Below are 16,728 nucleotides of genomic sequence, written 5' to 3'. Positions count from 1 at the left end.
ACTTCAATAACGACTTGATTCTCCCTTACCTGGTTGTCCCGTCTGCTTTTGGGTTCGCTCCTGATACGTGACACTTTAAGTCATATTTTTAAATTAGAAACGTGACACCTTGGACAGCAAAAGCGATAGGATGTGATGGAGTTTGTCATAAGATGAAAGTGGTGAAACAAGCTGCCAACAGAAAGAAGAAGGTCGGCGGCCAACTCATCTATGAAAAAGCTGCAAGACTCAAGCTTGACGCCTTACGGCCATACCAGCCTGATATCGCCCGATCTCGTCCGATCTCGGAAGCTAAAGTAAGGTCGGGCCTGGTTTGTACCTGGATGGGAGACCGCCTGGGAATACCAGGTGCTGTAAGCCTTTTATTCCGCCCTACGATCATCTCAAAGTACTTTGATTTTCTTTTACTGAATTCCAATTGAAAAATCTGACGTATAGGTGAAACCAGACAAACATTTGGGTCAGAAACCAGTAAAAAGTCTTCTCAATGGCTGTATCTTAGTTAGCTTTATGTCACAGCCTCTCGCCCTCGACATCAAAGCGTTCGCGGTCACAGCCTCTCGCCCTTGACATCAAAGCGTTTGCCCCTGACACCTGCTGACCCCCCCTGTCACAGCCTCTCTCCCTGGACTTGCCTTGACATCTAAGCGTTCGCTGTCACAGCCTCTCGCCCTTGACATCAACGCGATCATCACCCTTAAAAAGCCTCCACTGTGGTCCAGTCTTGGCTGGAACGTCGCCTTTCATGGACTTCTGCCTGCTTGCCTGCCTGCTTGCCTACCTGCCACTGAGCCGACTCCTGCTCCACCCGTGAGATCGGTTACTTCAATAACGACTTGATTCTCCCTTACCTGGTTGTCCCGTCTGCTTTTGGGTTCGCTCCTGATACGTGACACTTTAAGTCATATTTTTACATTACAAACGTGACTTCTTGGACAGCAAAAGCGATAGGATGTGATGGAGATTGTCATAAGATGAAAGTGGTGAAACAAGCTGCCAACAGAAAGAAGAAGGTCGGCGGCCAACTCATCTATGAAAAAGCTGCAAGACTCAAGCTTGACGGCTTACGGCCATACCACTCTGATAACTTCCGGGTTGGCGTGGTGGCGGCGGAGCGGACGAAAAAGACATTAAATCGACGGGGAAACGAGAGCAGTCTCTGAAAATCACGTTTCTAACTCCCCCCCAGCAGCTTTCTGCTGCACGGGGGAAACTTTTGTGGCTTTAGAAGCACGAAAATGGCACAGACGGCAAGGACACTCGGACCGGACAAGACTTACGACGACGGGCAGACGGACAAACAAAATGGAGGTATAGCGGCGGAAACAAAGAAGCCCCAGCAGGACGCGAATCCGACTGAGGCAGAAAGCGTGATGGAGAAGGGGGAGAGAGGAGAATTTGTGGTGGTGGAGAGTCGAGCGGAGAAACGAAAAGAGAGACGAGGTGGAGGGGCCACAGCAATGGGGTTGGTGAAAGAGACGGCGGTCGCAGCGGGAGCGGCGGGGAGGGAGGGGGAAGGGAGAGAGATGGACAGAGACCTGGTGGTTAATGTGGACGTGGAGGGAGAAGACAAAATCTCCATGATGGAGCTTCTGCGTGCGGTTGACAACACGTGTGGGAGAGTATTGGGCTGCAGGTCGAAAAGCGACAAGCGATGGGAGCTCACGATGAGTAACCCGAAAGGGAAAACAAGACTGCTGGACGGCTTCAAGATTAGAAACTCCAGAGTTGTGGCATCGGAAGTTACGAGGGACACCAGGATCGTCTCCTTTTTGAACCTTCCCCTGTATGTCACAGACAATCAAATTGTTACTAAACTGGAGCAGTGGGGCGTGGAGCCGGTGTCTCCTATCAAGCGGAGGAAGTGGGCCGGGACGGACGTTTTTGACGGGACGAGATTCCTCAAAGTCCGTTTCAATGAAAATGTCTCCTCTTTACCTTACAGCACCAAATTTGAGACGCTGGAAGGGATTGAATACTTCAGAGTGCTGCACGATAATCAATCTAAAGTTTGCAGGCTGTGCCTCCAGCCCGGACACATCCTACGGGAGTGCCCGGAGTTCAAGTGCTTCAAGTGTGGGGAGATCGGACACTACGCACGAGAATGCGCAGCCATGCCTGGAGCAGATCCCAAAGAGGAGACAGAGAGGGACACCGGCGAGGGAGTGGAGGGGGGAGCAGAGGAGACGGAGACAGGAAATCATCCTGATGGCATTGCGACTGATGGCGAAGCAGAGGGGCCCCAGTCAGCTGCACGCCATGAGATGGAGGAGGAGAGCGAGGTCGAGGAGGAAGAGGAGGAGGAGGAGGAGAAAAGAGGAAGCGGCGGTTTGACTGCGGCCTCTGAGAGGGTGGGGAGGATGCCGACGAGCGTCTCCACTCTGGCGCACGGGTCGCTGAGGGGTCAGGCTGTAACAACATCAGGGGACAGGAGCCGCAGCAACCAGAGGGAGGGCAGTTCGGCCAGCCTTGCGTCCTTGCCTTGCGGGCAGCCGGGGCAGAGAGGGCCTCTACACGGGCAGGGGAGTGAGAGACGACAGCCGAACCCTAAGGCTTCGGAATGGGATGGAGTTAGTAAGGGGAGGGAAGAGGGAACAAGCAGAAAGGGCAAGACTAAGAGGGGTAAATAATAATGGACTGAAAAGGGTGTGCATCATGTTTTTTGTTTGGGGATTATTTTTCTCTGTCTTTCCCACTCACCATGGTCAAAATAGCATCATTCAACGTACGTGGACTACGTGACATGGACAAGTTCACTAAAGTCGTAAAAATGTGTGATGCAGAAATAATCTGTCTCCAAGAAACCCACTGGGACACTGACTGTGAAACTCAGTGCAAGAAAAGGTGGCCTGGATCCTACTTTTCAAGCCATGGGACTCAGCGGGCACGAGGAGTAAGCATCATGGTGAGTAGCCACATTGAGGCTGATGCCACTCTAATAGACAAAGACATTGGGGGGAGGTGGGTTAAAGTGGGCTTTGTTTTTGAAGACACTGTCTACAAATTACTGAACATTTATGCGCCCAACCACGAGGGGGACAGGTCTTCTTTCTTTCGAGAATTGAATATCATAGCTAAAGACTGTGACATCATAGTTGGGGATTTCAATGTCAAGATGAGCAGGCTTGACATTAGCGATAACGGTAGCTATAAACACGACTGTTCCAGAGCGGCCCTGAATCTGTTTATGGCCAAGAATAATTTCTGTGATTTATGGAGAACCAGAAATCCCATAACACGAGAGTACTCGAGAGTACAGCCACAAATGGACACTGTACGGCAAAGTCGGATTGATTTTTGTTTAGTCAAGAAACCGCAGATCGACCTTTTCGATACTGTGCGCTATTGTTTAAATTTCATTAGTGATCATGCCATCCTGCGTGTGGGAATGGGGGGTAAAAGGAGGGGGAGGGGGGGAGGCGTGTGGCACCTTAATGCTAGCCTGCTGAACAGAAGGGATTATGTTGAATGCATCTCTAAATTGATCTCATTTGAATGTTCACAGCCTGAGTTTGGGGAAAATATCATAGAGGGGTGGGAGAAATTAAAAGTGAGAATTAAACAAAAAAGTATTCAGTTTGCGAAAAGATTGAACTTTAAAACTAGAGAAAAAGAAAGATCATTAAGAAATACAATTGCTAAATTAAATGCACAACCGGTTGTCAATGTTGAAAGGCTTGTGAATATTCAAAATGAAATAAATGAAATTGAAAGGATAAAATGTGAAGGTGCTATAGTGAGGAGCCGTGCTCAATATGCAGTAGAAGGGGAGAAAAGTACAGCTTTTTTCCTCAACTTGGAAAAAAGGAAACAAAATCAGTGTTATTTGCAAGAAATCAAAAATAAAGAAGGTAAAGTAGTGACCAATTTCGTAGACATTCTGGAAACAGTACAAACTTTTTATAGTGACTTGTTTAAAACTGAGAGTTCAGACATACAAGCTACAAATGACATATTGGAAGAGATGACTGCTAAATTAAATGATGAGGATAAATCAGCGTGTGAACAGGAAATAACTGAGGAAGATATAGAGTGTGCAATAAATCAAATGATGTCAAATAAAAGCCCAGGTAGTGATGGGTTGACGGCAAACTTCTATAAAGCTTTCTGCAACACGCTCAAACCAACACTACTGAAATTGTATAAAACAATGGAAAAAGAACAGAAGGTACCGGAGTCAATGACTCTAGGCTTGATCACTTTAATTTTTAAGAAAGGGGAGAAGAATAAACTAACAAATTATAGGCCCATTACTCTGTTGAACAATGACTACAAAATACTAATGAAAATATTGGCAAACAGAGTCAAACAAATATTACATACAATAATAGAAGCCACCCAGGCTTATAGTGTGCCAGGGAGAGAAGTCACTGACACAGTACGCACCATAAGAGATGTGGTGGAGTATTTAAAAGAGACAGATCAAGCAGGTGTCCTTCTGGCCATTGACTTCAATAAAGCCTTTGACCGAGTAGAGCATCAATTTATGTTTAATGTACTGGAGAAGGTAGGTTTTGGAGACAGATTTCTAACTTGGGTAAAATTATTATATAGCAAAGCTACAGGTAAGGTCAAATGCAACGGTGCAACCACTGATGCGTTTCCTCTGGAAAGGTCGGTCAGACAAGGCTGTCCACTATCCTCAATCCTGTACACAATAATAGCAGAGCCACTAGGAATTCTATTAAAACAAGACAAGGGTATTAGAGGTATTGAGTTACCAGGGGGAGGATCCTGTGTCGTCCAGCAATTTGCTGATGACACCACCCTAACAGTAAAGGACATGGCAAGCATAGAGAGAGCAATCGAAGTAATAAACATGTACGGTCGAGCCTCTGGCTCCCGCATAAATGTAGGTAAGTCAGAAATCATGTTCATTAACATGGCTGAGCCTCAGCAGGAGACCACACCTTTTAAAATACAAAGCAAGCATATAAAAATTCTAGGTACCTACATCGGTAAAGATGTAGTGGCAGCTCGTGATCTGTCATGGATGGAAATTATTAGTAAAATAGAAAAATGTCTAAATTATTGGAAACTGAGAGACCTAAAACTCAAAGGTAGAGTAGTGGTTCTAAACAACTTAATATTGTCAAAACTAAACTATACATTAACAGTTATAGAACTACCCTTATGGGTATTAAACAGAATAAATGAAATTATAACCAATTTTTTGTGGAGGGCAAAAGTAAGTAAAATAGCACGAAAAACATTAATAAGTAAGTACAGAGAGGGAGGACTTCAATTAGTAGATATAGAAAGCAAAAAAAGGGCGTTCAGGATCAAAACTGTGCAAAAATATCTGTGTGACTCCACAGCCCACGGCTGGAAAAGCCTGATGGCTTACTTCATAAACAAGGTATTTCACATAGGCGATTTTGTGCTGCTGATGCAACTAAAGCGACCGATGATGGCGGGGCTTCCAGGTTTCTATAGAGAAGTCCTGTCCGCTCACGCGGAATTTCTAAAGCATATAGACTATGCATGTGACTCGGTAAACGTCATCAGAGAAATGCCAATCTTTCTAAATAAGAAAATTCAAAAGACAGGTAAGCTTCTATGTAATAATGACATGTTAACAGCAGGTTTGGTCCAGTTGAAGGACGTCATGTATGAACTGATGCCGGGTTTTCTCCCCCCCCAAGCCATATATGACAGTATAAAGGAGATAAACTATGAGGCCAAAATTACGGAGACAACAAGCTATTATAACGACTTAAAGGAAAGCATCCCAAAAGAATGGCGGACAACCATAGAGCGGAGAGTGGTACAGAACAGAGAGGGGGAGCTCCCAGCCATGTTGGTGGAGCAAGGAGGAGAGTGGAGGAGTATACACAGGTTGACAAGCAAACAGATCTATGAAAAGTTTCTGGCACAGGCGTCGCAACGTCCGACCTCTCTGCCGTCCTGGGGCAAAGTTATGCCCAATTTGAATGTGGGACAAATCTGGGGACAATGGAGGGTGAGAGGGAACAGCATTGAGGCAGAAGACAACGACTACAAAATCCGACACAACAAAGTGTTCACTAACGTTATTCTGCACCAGTTTGACAAGGGGGTCGGCAGGGAGTGCGACGTCTGTGGCCTGCTGCCTGAAACACTATTGCACATGTACCGCCACTGCTCGGAGCTGGCGAGCTTCTTTGAAACCCTGAAAAAGTGCTTAGTCAACAAACTGGGATTAATTTGGGACAGCGGGGATTCGTGGGATGTATTCTTTGTGTTTGGAGTGTGGGAGAAGAGCAGGGTGAAGAACGCAGCGCTGTGCAAATTCCTCTTAAGTCACGCCCGGTGGGCCGTCAAATCACGTCGGAACATTGCGCACTTTGAACGCAGAATCATCCCGGTTTGGAACATTTTCAAAAACATGGTCAAAAAACAAACACATTACAGACTGACGCACGGCGATGCGGACTTCACCCGGCTCTTCATCAGAGACAGCCACCTCCTCTCCCTCAACAGGAGGGGGGAGATTGTGTGGAACTGGTGAGGGAGGGAGGGAGGGAGGGGAGGAAAAAGTCTGAAATGATGTGAACGGAAAATGATGATTATTGGAAGTGTAAATATAAACAGAGTTAAAGACGCGTTACGGTTTTCTTTTAACTTTCTCTGTTATGTTTTATTGAAGTTAAGGGGAGGATGGGATCATTCTGTTTAATGTGGAATGTGTGTCATTTAAAATCTCAAAGTGGTGTTTTAATGTCACTTTCTTTTAAAAACACAGTCTAAGGTTTGTTCAAAAGGGCTGATTTGTTTCATTTTCTGTTCTGGTTCCAAAGCGATGATTTAAGTTGATGATTTGGAAAGCATGGCTTTATTTTATGTATAAAGAGAGACGGATACTATCTTGTGTAAGCGAAACAAAGTGTAAAACAAATGTAACAATGTGGAATTGATGGACAATACATGCAATCAAAAATGTATTTTTGTTCCCAAAAATATATTTTCATAATAAAAGACAAAAAAAAAATAACGCCCGATCTCGTCCGATCTCGGAAGCTAAAGCAAGGTCGGGCCTGGTTAGTACCTGGATGGGAGACCGCCTGGGAATACCAGGTGCTGTAAGCCTTTTATTCCGCCCTACGATCATCTCAAAGTACTTTGATTTTCTTTTACTGAATTCCAATTGAAAAATCTGACGTATAGGTGAAACCAGACAAACATTTGGGTCAGAAACCAGTAAAAAGTCTTCTCAGTGGCTTTATCTTAGTTAGCTTTATGTCACAGCCTCTCGCCCTCGACATCAAAGCGTTCGCGGTCACAGCCTCTCGCCCTTGACATCAAAGCGTTTGCCCCTGACACCTGCTGACCCCCCCTGTCACAGCCTCTCTCCCTGGACTTGCCTTGACATCTAAGCGTTCGCTGTCACAGCCTCTCGCCCTTGACATCAACGCGATCATCACCCTTAAAAAGCCTCCACTGTGGTCCAGTCTTGGCTGGAACGTCGCCTTTCATGGACTTCTGCCTGCTTGCCTGCCTGCTTGCCTACCTGCCACTGAGCCGACTCCTGCTCTACCCGTGAGATCGGTTACTTCAATAACGACTTGATTCTCCCTTACCTGGTTGTGCCGTCTGCTTTTGGGTTCGTTCCTGATACGTGACACTTTAAGTCATATTTTTAAATTACAAACGTGACTCCTTGGACAGCAAAAGCGATAGGATGTGATGGAGTTTGTCATAAGATGAAAGTGGGGAAACAAGCTGCCAACAGAAACAAGAAGGTCGGCGGCCAACTCATCTATGAAAAAGCTGCAAGACTCAAGCTTGACGCCTTACGGCCATACCAGCCTGATATCGCCCGATCTCGTCCGATCTCGGAAGCTAAAGTAAGGTCGGGCCTGGTTAGTACCTGGATGGGAGACCGCCTGGGAATACCAGGTGCTGTAAGCCTTTTATTCCGCCCTACGATCATCTCAAAGTACTTTGATTTTCTTTTACTGAATTCCAATTGAAAAATCTGACGTATAGGTGAAACCAGACAAACATTTGGGTCAGAAACCAGTAAAAAGTCTTCTCAATTTCTGTATCTTAGTTAGCTTTATGTCACAGCCTCTCGCCCTCGACATCAAAGCGTTCGCGGTCACAGCCTCTCGCCCTTGACATCAAAGCGTTTGCCCCTGACACCTGCTGACCCCCCCTGTCACAGCCTCTCTCCCTGGACTTGCCTTGACATCTAAGCGTTCGCTGTCACAGCCTCTCGCCCTTGACATCAACGCGATCATCACCCTTAAAAAGCCTCCACTGTGGTCCAGTCTTGGCTGGAACGTCGCCTTTCATGGACTTCTGCCTGCCTGCCTGCCTGCCTGCTTGCCTACCTGCCACTGAGACGACTCCTGCTCTACCCGTGAGATCGGTTACTTCAATAAAAAGTTGATTCTTCCCTTACCTGGTTGTGCCGTCTGCTTTTGGGTTCGTTCCTGATACGTGACACTTTAAGTCATATTTTTACATTACAAACGTGACTTCTTGGACAGCAAAAGCGATAGGATGTGATGGAGTTTGTCATAAGATCAAAGTGGAGAAACAAGCTGACAACAGAAAGAAGAAGGTCGGCGGCCAACTCATCTATGAAAAAGCTGCAAGACTCAAGCTTGACGGCTTACGGCCATACCACCCTGATAACGTCCGATCTCGTAAGCTAAAGTAAGGTCCGGCCTGGTTAGTACCTGGATGGGAGACCGCCTGGGAAGACCAGGTGCTGTAAGCCTTTTATTCCGCCCTACGATCATCTCAAAGTACTTTGATTTTCTTTTACTGAATTCCAATTGAAAAATCTGACGTATAGGTGAAACCAGACAAACATTTGGGTCAGAAACCAGTAAAAAGTCTTCTCAATTTCTGTATCTTAGTTAGCTTTAGGTCACAGCCTCTCGCCCTCGACATCAAAGCGTTCGCGGTCACAGCCTCTCGCCCTTGACATCAAAGCGTTTGCCCCTGACACCTGCTGACCCCCCCTGTCACAGCCTCTCTCCCTGGACTTGCCTTGACATCTAAGCGTTCGCTGTCACAGCCTCTCGCCCTTGACATCAACGCGATCATCACCCTTAAAAAGCCTCCACTGTGGTCCAGTCTTGGCTGGAACGTCGCCTTTCATGGACTTCTGCCTGCCTGCCTGCCTGCCTGCTTGCCAACCTGCCACTGAGCCGACTCCTGCTCTACCCGTGAGATCGGTTACTTCAATAAAAAGTTGATTCTTCCCTTACCTGGTTGTGCCGTCTGCTTTTGGGTTCGTTCCTGATACGTGACACTTTAAGTCATATTTTTACATTACAAACGTGACTTCTTGGACAGCAAAAGCGATAGGATGTGATGGAGTTTGTCATAAGATGAAAGTGGAGAAACAAGCTGACAACAGAAAGAAGAAGGTCGGCGGCAAACTCATCTATGAAAAAGCTGCAAGACTCAAGCTTGACGGCTTACGGCCATACCAGCCTGATAACGCCCGATCTGGTCCGATCTCGGAAGCTAAAGTAAGGTCGGGCCCGGTTAGTACCTGGATGGGAGACCGCCTGGGAATACCAGGTGCTGTAAGCCTTTTATTCCGCCCTACGATCATCTCAAAGTACTTTGATTTTCTTTTACTGAATTCCAATTGAAAAATCTGACGTATAGGTGAAACCAGACAAACATTTGTGTCAGAAACCAGTAAAAAGTCTTCTCAATTTCTGTATCTTAGTTAGCTTTATGTCACAGCCTCTCGCCCTCGACATCAAAGCGTTCGCGGTCACAGCCTCTCGCCCTTGACATCAAAGCGTTTGCCCCTGACACCTTCTGACCCCTCCTGTCACAGCCTCTCTCCCTGGACTTGCCTTGACATCTTAGCGTTCGCTGTCAAAGCCTCTCGCCCTTGACATCAACGCGATCATCACCCTTAAAAAGACTCCACTGTGGTCCAGTCTTGGCTGGAACGTCGCCTTTCATGGACTTCTGCCTGCCTGCCTGCCTGCCTGCTTGCCTACCTGCCACTGAGCCGACTCCTGCTCTACCCGTGAGATCGGTTACTTCAATGAATAGTTGATTCTTCCCTTACCTGGTTGTGCCGTCTGCTTTTGGGTTCGTTCCTGATACGTGACACTTTAAGTCATATTTTTACATTACAGACGTGACTTCTTGGACAGCAAAAGCGATAGGATGTGATGGAGTTTGTCATAAGATGAAAGTGGTGAAACAATCTGACAACAGAAAGAAGAAGTTCGGCGGCCAACTCATCTATTAAAAAGCTGCAAGGCTCCAGCTCGACGGCTTACGGCCATACCAGCCTGATAACGCCCGATCTCGTCCGATCTCGGAAGCTAAAGCAAGTTCGCGTCTGGTTAGTACCTGGATGGGAGACCGTCTGGGAATACCAGGTGCTGTAAGCCTTTTATTCCGCCCTACGATCATCTCAAAGTACTTTGATTTTCTTTTACTGAATTCCAATTGAAAAATCTGACGTATATGTGGGGTACTTGGGATTTAGTAGCCCCCCATCTATTTTTTATTTTATATACTTACCTTCATTGACCACTCACTAATAGTAAAGAGGAGAATTGTCTGCTGTGTTGTTGTGATAGCCGGTTCTCGCCACAGGAGGGCACTGCAGGTTAATTGCTTCTAGCCTGTGTGACGTAGTGCTGGCTCTCGCCGTGCACTCTGGGACATAGAGTCGTCAGATGAGTGTGGCCGTTCGTATAGTGAGCCATGCTCTGAAAACGTGTCCTCTGTAATGTCTATTTGACAGGTAAGCAGACTAGTTAGACATATGGAATTAGGATGGTGATTAAATATGATGTGTAGGTGGGATATGGATGCCTATTAGAAATACCCACGAAGGGACTTTCATATTTATTTTGATAACGTCATATCACTGGCTAACGTTAGCTAGATTGCTAGCGAGTTGCTAACGTTAGCATAGCCATAGCTCCCGCGGTCTGAACCCATTGTTCTGTAGCTTGGCTTTGACATTGTCTGTAGGTGTGATTAGTCTGTCCCTTTACTATGTTTAGTGTCTCCACACTGTGTAAATATGAAGGTAGGCCTATGTGTGTTGCTATTTTGATCCCCCCATGTTCCGTAACGTTATATACTGTTTAGCTTTGCTCGCGGTAGGCTAGACTAATGTGAATTTATGGAAGAATATATTTGGTGCTCTTATTGTGTATAAATTGGAGATGAGTGTGGCCGTTCGTATAGTGAGCCATGCTCTGAAAACGTGTCCTCTGTAATGTCTATTTGACAGATGGAGTAAAACAACAAAAACACCAGCCCTTGTAAGTGTCATTCTTATCAAGTGTGCTACAAATATTGGTGCCGAAACCCGGGATCAGCGCCATTGCCACCATTGTCAGGAGAAGAAGTGGGGAGCGGAGTGAGAACACGTGACCAACAATGGAACTGGAGCTTGAGCAACTGCAAGACAGGCTGAGTGAGACCCTCCTGCAGTTAGGGCTGGACCAGTTAAAAGAGGTGTGTGTTATTGCTAAAGTCCCCACTGAAAACCAGACAAAGAGGCATGCGCTGATCAGACTTATTAGTGAAACTGTGGATGAAGCAATTGAGAAGGAGGATGAAGAGGTAGCACGTCAGTTTCTGTCCAGACTAGTGGACCTCTCTAGTGAAATGAAGCAGAGAGGGGCGGAGTCACATACTGGTGCAGGTGCAGACAGTACTAACAAGGATGCTGCTGAATTGGCAAGCTTACATGAACAATATCAGGCCTTACAGTCCAGCTTTACTGCATCCACAAAAGCGCTTGAGGAAGAGATATCACGCCTCAGTGAGAAACTAAGTCTTAAAGAACCCAGTAGACCTAGTCAACCTTCAAACCCAATCCCGTCAGTAATCCAACCCCCTGAAGTGACCATACACAGAGACTTTAAGATAAATGGCCAAATAGGAGAACGGGGGCAGATAGACAAGTTGTCTTATATAAATCTTACGCATCAGATTGATATGGGGGTGAGAAAAGGCCACAGCGAGTTGGAGATAATAGAGGCTGTAATCCGAGCCATCAGCCCTGGGCTGACTCTCCGTGACTTGTTAGAGATCAAAACCGAACTCACCCTCCCTCAGCTGAGGACCATTCTGAACGGCCATTTCAAAGAGGATAGCTCTGTGGACCTATATCACCGACTAATCAACATCACACAGGACAGTCAGGAGTCACCACAGAACTTCCTGTTCCGAGCCATAGCATGTAAAGAGAGACTCTTAGCAGCAGCGAGAGAGCCTGGCTCTGATGAACAATACAGCCCTGAACTGATACAGAAGAAATTCCTAAGAGCTGTGGGAACTGGGCTAGTGAGTGACCAGGTAAAATATCAGCTCAAGAGCTATCTCGATGATCAAGCAACTACTGATGATGTTCTCATTGTTAAGATGATAGAGGCCGCAAGTTTCGAGTCAGAGAGACAGCGGAAATTCAAGAAGAGCTCCCACAGTAAGGAAACCAGAGTGCGGGAAGTGCGAGCTGAGGCACATCAGTATCGAGGAGCGGAAGCTGCAGTGGTCGGGGGTCAGGAGTCGTCGCCATCAACATCCGCGAGTGTGAATGCCCTTAAGACACAGGCAGGGAACCAAAAGGAGTCTGCGTTCTACGAGATAATCCAACAGCTGAAAGGAGAAATGGAACAGATGAGAAAAGCCATGAACCACTCCTCTGGCCAAAGACCTTCTCGTCAGCAGCAGCCTGTGAGGAAGCGCGGATGCAAAGCCTGTCAAGACAGTGAAAGGGGCGACCAGTGCAACCACTGTTTCAAATGCGGACAGAGTGGCCATCTTTCAAGAGGGTGTAGAGCTCAGAGGCCTGAAAAATCGGAGCAGGTAGACACGTCTAGCTGTACTGTCACCAGCAAGCTCATCGACGACAGTATTCAGCTACTAGAAGCCAGAGTGTCTGCCCGACAGCGAGACGAGGCAGGGCGGGAACAGCAAGCACCCACAGTGAGTCATATCTCCTCAAAACGCCAGTCACAGCTGCTGAACCTAATTGGAAAGAAATACATGATAAACTGTTACATTGATGGTGTAGCCACACAGGCATTGTGGGATACCGGGTCGCAGGTCTGCCTAATCAGTGAAGAATGGAGGAGAAAACATCTCCCACACACCAAGGTGAGAAGCACAGAAGAGATCCTTGGCCCTGGCACCCTGACTGGTAAAGCAGCAAACCAGACAACCATTCCTTTCTCTGGATGGGTGGAAGTGACTGTCCAGTTAGCACCGAATAGCACCACTCAGACTCCACCAATGGAACTCACTGTGCCAATACTAGTAACCACACACCAGGGCACCGCAGAAGAACCGATCATCGGTTACAATGTAATTGAACACCTGTTAGAGTCTGGAGCTGGACAGCCATCAAGTGTAATCACAAAGGCACTAAGCATTGCGTTCGCGGTTGACTACAAGAAGGCTGAAGTCCTCGTGAAGCTGATAAACAGCCAAGATGATATGGAAGGTGAGGGGATGGTTAAAGTGGGCCGAGAAAGCATGACTATTCCGGCGGGCCAGACAAAGATTGTTAAGTGTGGTGTTAGAGCAGGGCCCCTCCAAGCAGACCAGAACGTCCTCTTTGAGCCTAATGTGAACCCAAAGTGGCCAGAGGGCCTGAAGGTGGATGAAAACATTGTATGTTTACAGAAGGGAACCTGGTCACGCATCGCTGTCCCAGTGACTAACGTCACAGCTCATGACATCACACTGCCGCCACGGACTCCCCTGGGGCAGACCCAAAGAACTAGAGCCATCTACCCTGCCGCCGTGAAGCCGTTGGATGTGGATGGGACTAGTACAGTGAACCCAGTCATCCCAGGGACCTCCACAACAGGTACAGAACGAAGACCTGTGATTAGAGACACAACAAAGCTGAAAGGGCCAGGTGATGTCAAGACGGAACACCAGGAGGAAGATCTATGGGACCCGCCTGTCCCTCTGAACCACCTGACACCTGAACAACAACTGCAGGTGAGAGAGCTACTGCGGGAGGAGAGTAGTGTGTTCGCACGCGATGACCATGATGTGGGGACTATTCCATCACTCCAGCTCAAGATCCGCCTGAGTGACACCACACCGGTGAAGCGGACATACACATCAGTCCCAAAGCCTCTTCATAAAGAAGTGAAGGAATACCTCGAGGATTTACTGAACAGAGGCTGGATAACTAAGTCAAAATCACCCTACTCAAGCCCAATCGTGTGTGTGCGGAAAAAGGATGGGAGCCTCCGCCTCTGCTGTGACTACCGTGAGTTGAACAAGAGGTCCATCCCAGACCGCCATCCAATACCACGCATCCAGGATATGCTCGACAGCCTGAAGGGGAGTGCCTGGTTTTCTGTCTTGGATCAGGGGAAGGCATATCACCAGGGGTTTCTTGAGGAGTCCAGCCGTCCACTGACTGCATTCATCACCCCGTGGGGATTATATGAATGGGTGAGAATTCCCTTCGGACTGTCCTCAGCACCAGCAGAGTTCCAGAGGTCCATGGAGGAATGTTTGATTGGGCTGAGGGACAACATTTGTCAGCCGTATTTAGATGACAACCTGGTCCACTCAACCACATTCGACGAACACCTCCAGCACCTGAGAAGAGTACTGCACCGCTACAGAAGCCATGGAATCAAGCTGACGGCAAGAAAATGTGAACTCTTCAAAAACCAAGTAAGGTTCCTGGGAAGGCTTGTGACCAAGGATGGATACACAATGGACCCCGCTGATGTGGCCCCGGTCCAGGCACTGAAGGAGAGAGAACCTACGACCATCGGAGAGCTCAGGAAGATGCTGGGATTCATCTCGTATTACCGGCCCTACATACCTAACTTCTCCCGAATCGCAAGGCCTCTCTATGACCTCCTCACCCCAGAGAAGACAGCAGCGGGGAAGCTCAAACAAAAGAGAAAGGACAAGGGGAGGAAGGGCTCCCGAGACCATCTGCCCTCCTCTCACCCAGTTAAGTGGACAGCTGAACACCAACAGGTCCTCTGTCAGTTGATTGAATTCCTCATCCAGCCGCCAGTGTTGGGCTACCCAGACTTTGAACAGCCCTTTATCCTTCACTGCGACGCGTCACGAGAGGGCCTCGGGGCAGTATTGTATCAAAGACAGTCACAGGGTGGGCTGGCAGTCATCGCGTATGGGTCTAGGACACTGACAACTCCTGAGAAGAACTACCATCTCCACTCAGGGAAGTTGGAGTTCCTCGCGATGAAATGGGCCATATGTGAGAGATTTAGAGATTACCTCTACCACGCTCCATCATTCAGTGTCTACACAGACAATAATCCCCTCACCTATGTGCTCACGACAGCCAAACTGAATGCGACCACCCACAGGTGGGTAGCAGAGTTAGCCGATTTCCAGTTCTCTATCAAGTACCGGCCTGGACGAGCCAATGGGGACGCAGATGGCCTCTCACGCATGCCGATGGAGCAGTACATGCAGACCTGTTCACAAGAAGTACACCCCGAGGTCATGAACAGTATGACCCAGGCGCTGTCAGTACAGCTGGAGAGAGCTGAGCCTTGGATGTGTCCGGTAACCATAGCCACAGCACTAGCCGAGTTTGAGAAGGAACATACATCACCTGTGGCAGAGATACCCAGTCAGACGGTGAGAGACGCCCAGAGGGAGGATGCTGTCATTGGAGAGGTGCTGAAGTACATAACCTCCAATCAGTGGCCTCGGGGAAAAACACAGTGTGCGAGCAGGGGTGTTGCGACACTCATGAGAGAGAAGCATCGGCTGTGCCTTGATGATGATGGCATCCTGCGCCGGAAAACAGCTACCCGAACTCAGCTAGTCCTGCCGAAAAAGTTCCATGAGCTGGTATATAAAGAACTGCACAGAGACCTGGGCCATCTAGGCGTGGAGAGGGTGTTGCACCTGTTGAGGGACCGTTTCTATTGGCCTCACATGCAGAAAGATGTGGAACATTACATCACACAGGTGTGTAGCTGCCTGAAGACCAAGCGCCCCAACAAACCAACCAGAGCCCCTCTCACCAACATCGTGACCACACACCCATTTGAGATGGTCTCCATTGACTTCTTACACTTAGAGAAGTGTAAGGGAGGGTACGAGTATATACTGGTGGTTATGGACCACTTTACCCGTTTTGTTCAAGCCTATGCATGCAGAAACAAAGCTGCCAAGACCGCCGCAGAGAAGGTATTCGGGGACTTTGTGCTGAGATTTGGTTTCCCGGCGACGCTGCACCATGACCAAGGGAAGGAGTTTGACAATAAGCTCTTCGCCAAGCTGCAGGAGTACAGTGGAGTCAGGGGTTCTCACACAACACCGTATCACCCGCAAGGAAATGGTCAGGTCGAGCGTTTCAACAGAACGGTTCTGGCGATGCTGAGAAACCTGCCAGCGGTTGCGAAAACGGATTGGAAAGCGTCACTCCCAAAGGTGATACATGCATACAACTGCACCCGAAATGAAGCGACCGGATTTGCACCTTACTATCTGTTGTTCGGCAGAAATCCAAGACTTCCCATTGACCTGATGTTTGGCCTTAGAGCAAAGGACCAGGCACTATCCCCTCGAGAATATGCAGAGAAGTGGAAGGCCCGCATGAATGACGCCTATCGCCTAGCATCAGAGACAGCACGGAAGGAGGGGGCCAGAAACAAAACACTATACGACAAAAAGGCCCACGGGACAGAGCTGTATCCCGGATGCAGGGTTCTCATCCGCAACCTGAACGAGAAAGGAGGACCGGGGAAATTAAGACCATTCTGGGAGGACCAG

The 16,728-nt window shown here is 47.9% G+C and overlaps 4 pseudogenes; all 4 read left to right on the top strand.

Annotated features, from left to right (window-relative positions):
- Nucleotides 1-240: 240 nt before the first annotated feature.
- LOC130129297 (5S ribosomal RNA) lies at nt 241-360 on the top strand (annotated as a pseudogene).
- A 7,410-nt stretch (nt 361-7,770) lies between these two features.
- On the top strand, nt 7,771-7,890 carry LOC130129273 (5S ribosomal RNA; annotated as a pseudogene).
- A 1,524-nt stretch (nt 7,891-9,414) lies between these two features.
- LOC130129266 (5S ribosomal RNA) lies at nt 9,415-9,534 on the top strand (annotated as a pseudogene).
- A 707-nt stretch (nt 9,535-10,241) lies between these two features.
- Nucleotides 10,242-10,361, top strand: LOC130129253 (5S ribosomal RNA; annotated as a pseudogene).
- The last annotated feature ends 6,367 nt before the right edge of the window (nt 10,362-16,728 follow it).

Source organism: Lampris incognitus, chromosome 18, assembly GCF_029633865.1.
Source record: "Lampris incognitus isolate fLamInc1 chromosome 18, fLamInc1.hap2, whole genome shotgun sequence".
NCBI lineage: Eukaryota > Metazoa > Chordata > Actinopteri > Lampriformes > Lampridae > Lampris > Lampris incognitus.
This window is presented reverse-complemented; position numbering and strand designations above follow the sequence as displayed.